General features: G+C 35.1%; 1 long non-coding RNA gene across 1 annotated transcript; it reads left to right on the forward strand.

Annotated features, from left to right (window-relative positions):
* The first annotated feature begins 324 nt into the window (after positions 1–324).
* Positions 325–2268, forward strand: LOC117329720. The gene is made up of 2 exons (XR_004533255.1): positions 325–1270; positions 1822–2268. It is a non-coding gene; the product is annotated as an uncharacterized LOC117329720 (long non-coding RNA).
* Positions 2269–5246: the final 2978 nt, after the last annotated feature.

The raw sequence follows: 5246 nt of genomic DNA on the forward strand, positions 1-5246 counted from the left end.
GGAAAGTCACATTCGACGTAATGATGTCCAAGTGTTGGTAGCTTTAGTCCGTAATAACCATATTGTTTATAAAGTTACATAACTATAATTCTATTTTTCAATTTGTCATTCTCATTACAAAATTTGAAACGAAAACCATTGAAGCAGATATCTGGACAAGTGATCGTACATGATGGACAGATGAAGAGATTGAAAACAATGGCATACTAAAGTAAGTCCCATAAACTAAATGTAGTAGAGTGATTTAATGTAGTTTTTAATAAAATATATAAAACATTGATGCTGTGTTGTTTTGTTATATATATATATATATATATACATGTATATGTATGCATGTATAGAAGACCAGTATGCAGTATTTTACCTGTAATATGCCCAACATGTACTTTAATTTGAATTTTCGAATGCAGTGGAACCACGAGAAATCTTCGAGTTATCCGAGTTATCCGGACAGAAAGACAAAAGTGGGTATATTTTAAGACACTGACCATGAAGTATATTTATCCTTCAGTGCTTAGCAAACATGGTAGAATTGACGTTTTATCCGATTTAATAGACAGCACTGACCGGCGACTGTTTCATTTCTAAACGTAGATAAGTTCCGCTTGAGCGAGCGGGTAGATGAATTGTTGACTATCGTGTGTACTGTTATCGGCGACCGCCTTAAATCTCTATAAAAACCGCCCAAGGGGGAGGCAGACAAATCGTCACTATAGAACGGTTGCTTAAGTTATAGTAATTGAATGACTAGACGAGTGTATTGCGAGATATTTCGGTGGGCGGGAACGAGTAACGCCCACCGAAATATCGAGTGTACACGAGTCTAGGACATTCAATAAAATGGCTTGTATCATTGCCCGTCCATCGGCTGTCATTAAACTTCTAAAAACCAATCAGAATTGTCTCGGGTTTCTGATTGAATTCCCGCCAAAAACAATCAACGATCAATTAGGAGTACATTTCCCGCCAAAAACGTTATCAGTTACATGTAGTTCAATGCGCACCCGACTTTGTAAGCGGTAAGCAGCAGGATGTCAACCCCTTCAGCTAGCTTAATGGTCAGTTTAAAGTACAGGGATTTCCTTTCATTACAAGGGGATGATTTTGACGACATTGTGTTATCTTAAGCATTCAAGGATATAGAAAACGAAGTGAAAGTTTTTGATGGGATTTCCGACATGTCGCTGACACCTAACGGGAAGGGGATGCAAAACATATTTAGGAATACACCACATTACCAGCAAGAACAGACATTATTACAACCAAGAAGGTAAGTTATTTCTTAAATAAATGAGATAACGGTAAAGATGAAAATCAAATAATTCTTCAAACCCGATTTTAAAAATTACCTATTTGCATGGTACATAGGGACGTCGGGATTTCGCACGACACTAAATATTTAGCAAATAATCATACACATTCTGAAATCACGTTAAAAAAAGGAGTAATCAATGAATAAAAAATGTATTGCTCGAAAACCCCAAAGCGAGTCCCTGTGCTGTGGCCCTATTGATTCAGCATGAACATGTAGTTTATTTAAATCAATTTGACCTAGATCGATTATGATTTAATGATTTCAAGTTACTTGATTTCAAGTAAATTCATTTTTCTATAATGTTTTGTCATTAAAAAACTTGAATTCTATGAGAATATATAAGATTGTTCTTTTTTCGAGATGCAAGTTATGTCTGATATTTCGAGAATCTTTTTTTAAAACCTTTCTAAACCATGTCTAATACGACAACTTGTTAGCCCATCCTACCATGTCTTTATCATAGGATAACATCTAGTAATAACTTGTTTTTCCCCACTGACTTGCAGGTGACCGATGTATTCCGGAGTACTTCGATATGTACAATGATGTTTATACAGGAGACTTCTCGGAGGAACCCCCATTTGTTATGGAAGACAGGTCGTCGGTGTAAACAAACCAAAACAACATGTGAAAGTGAAAGGAAATTACACACAATTTACACTATTGTACAAATGCGGCGAACTGGACAACTGTTACACGTTATGTTAAATTTGTAAACAGGGAATCGTATACATAATATTTGTAACCAAACATGTTTTTTTCAAGTTTTAATAACACCTATGTACTACAGACCCTATTCGGCATTGATACAAAAACATCCAGATCGCTGTAAACACTTGCGCTTGACCAGAAAAAAATCAAACGTTACAATGTTTATTTTACTCACCTGTATGTAATTGGGTCTTAAAACGACCAACAGCCACATAATTATTTTAATACAATGATTAATAAAACAAAACTGTACGGTTATTACAATGTTCAAGCCCAGATAGGCCTAGATAATCTGATCACTTGTGTATTAATCCGTCACAGCGCCACCTAGGAAGGGCGATCACACGTAACGGTAAAACCAAAATCCGGCACGAACAATGAAGGACTGGATGTTTATTTTACCTTCCGGTCAGTGCAAAGTTTTCTAAGAGATTAATAGCCATTCTTCTCACCTGTGGATACACTGGTCAGTAAACAAAAGATCGATAATTACGTATACACACGCAAATGGCCAGTTTGACACATATATAAATACATGTATATTAATTTATGTACTGATGGGTCATAGACCTAAAGTCAATAAATGAATTGAATTGACACGAATTACCGTAAGCTGTTCACGGCTCGGTGCACCAGGTAAATTTTTAGACACGACCAACTGGTCATAATTGTGGGGGTAATTAACGTGAATTAGTGGTCGTTGAGACTGGACAAGGTGGTCGTAATAGTGAAGCGACCAATACAATGATATAGAGAGAAAAAATCGGGACTGAAAAAAAAGTGCCCGTAATAGCGGGGTGGTCGTAAGGTGAGGTTTCACTGTATAATATATAGAGGACACGGCCTTCAGCTTTAATTTTCTGTGATCGGATCGACATGAGGACACTGAAGTTTAATAATTACATTAAATAGAACTAACATTGACTTTTTGCATAGACAAATTGGAAATGATTGTATGCCTTGAAGTTTTTGTTTCATTAAAGTTGAAAATTACGGAAATAAACTAATGGTTCTGTGAGTTTTTGACTGTATACGTTGCTGTATACCTTCGGTAGCCAATAACATCCAAATTTGGGGAGTTAGTGTACACTTTGATGTACAACAACTTCCTAGTATGTGAAGTTATTGGACAACTAAGCTCCGCCTCTTAACTGGGTATTGGGATTTATTGTACACGCAACTTCACAGGAAAAATGATACACACTTACTGTTCATAACACTGATAATACTGATTGATACTTTTTGTGTTGACAATCAGGGTAATTTCATGCAAGGCCAGTATCGTTGCTTTATTATAACAAAATTATTAACGCAAATCCATATAAAAAGATATTTAAACTTTAATTTAAACATTTAGTTATAGGCTGTAATAATTTGAATAACGATTTAATTAAACATTGAAATAACTTCCCTATAATGAAATCTGCATAAATGGTTATATCTGCATTGCTAACTTCACTTTGAAATATCTTTTTTTTTTCAAATTTTTGCTAAGAAAAACATAATTAAAAACTTACTGAAATCAATGCTGTAAATAGACCCCTGTGGAGAACCTATTTAATTGAAATGCAGAGGGACCTCACCAGGTGTTCCGATTGACACACCTGATGACCAATTTTCACGTATGCCTCCGGGTATAGAAGAAGTGGTGGTAGGCCGATCTTCACGACTCGGTGCACAAATATAATAAAGTGGAGTCTCTAATCCAACTTGTAGCTCTAGTCTGCCTTAGTTTGTTGCCAATACCAATAGTCTTTTTTTTTTGTCTATCAAACATGGTCTTTTTTTTTATTTTATTTTATCAGTCATTTTATCAATCGAGTTTTAATCAATAATAATGTTCATTGATTTAAAGGAAAGTTATTAGTTTAAAAGATCCCATAACGTGAACATGTTACTTTGATTCATAATAAAAAAGATAAGATTCCGTTTTCAGAAAATGCAGATGTCAATTAACAAATGCTGCATGCATTGTACAGTATATTACTCTCCGATTGGACAGCTAGTATATACTATTCACGACTGTCTAGGTCCAAGCTCATTTAATTTATTGACGTTTTAAGCATTTATTTTAAACATTTACAGATTTCAGATTTTATTGATCACTATGAAATCACACATTTCTTACTTCCAATTTTAATCCGGAAGATTTTCAACAACGTGGAGAGAAGTTGGGGTCAGTCATCCGTGTCGACAACCGATCAGCTTGCCCGCTTACACGTTGTCAAAGCAACCGCTGCGAGGTCCTGGCCCCAGGCATTTACCTGTGCAGCTCTAAGTTTTTGTAACCGTACATTGTTTTTCACTACTTCGATTTTAAAGAACGGATTATAGACTGGCCCTGTTTTTGTTTCAAACCTTAAGCAACTGATAACTAGGGTATCAACAAATGCTATTCCGTAGTTAGAACGAGTCCATAAAAACATACGCAACCAAGATAGATTATTATTGATCTGGAGTAAACATCACAAAACACCTTTGTGCCACTTTTACATTCTGTAGGGTAATGATTACGTAAATGTACAGTAGCGGGACGTCGCTCATGTGTACTGTTTGAAGGTCACCACGACTAGTCCTAACCCTAAATGATGGTCCTCTTTAAATTTCGTTTATTTAAAATTGTAGAAGGAATGAAACGTAAACCAAAACAATAATAAAAAAAAAGAAACATGTCAAATTGATATTCACAAATCATACCAAATCATTGATGAGTTGTCAATTAAACGTTTCCAAGTGTATGTAATCAAGGGAAATATCGCGTCCTCGACAAATTTATTCACAAAGTCCACGAAATTCACGAAAGTCCGGAAAACTCGTAATCCAGACGGTTTGTGCTGGGACCAACAGTGTCCGGATTATCTTCGGTCTATTGTACTGTAATTATTGGCTCATGCATTTGATCCGATGAAAGAATTATGGTATGTGTTTTAGTGGACAATGGATTATTGACGTTTATAATGTATTGGATGTGTAAGAATACGACATGTATAAGTTTTTAATTGTATTTAAAGATAAATATTGTGTAGATCGTTTAGAACATTGTTTTATGATATAACCTTATGTAGTATCTTCATCTTAATCTTATATTTCTAGATATGTCTTTCTTCCTACCTCTTTCTTTGCTTTCTTTGTAATCATAAATATAATGTGTCGCTTTCACTATCTTTGTAATATGAATTTTAGGGAAAGGGATTTTATAAGTTGGTAAAAATCTTTTGCC

The sequence above is a fragment of the Pecten maximus genome, chromosome 6 (assembly GCF_902652985.1).
Source record: "Pecten maximus chromosome 6, xPecMax1.1, whole genome shotgun sequence".
NCBI classification, from domain to species: Eukaryota; Metazoa; Mollusca; class Bivalvia; order Pectinida; family Pectinidae; genus Pecten; species Pecten maximus.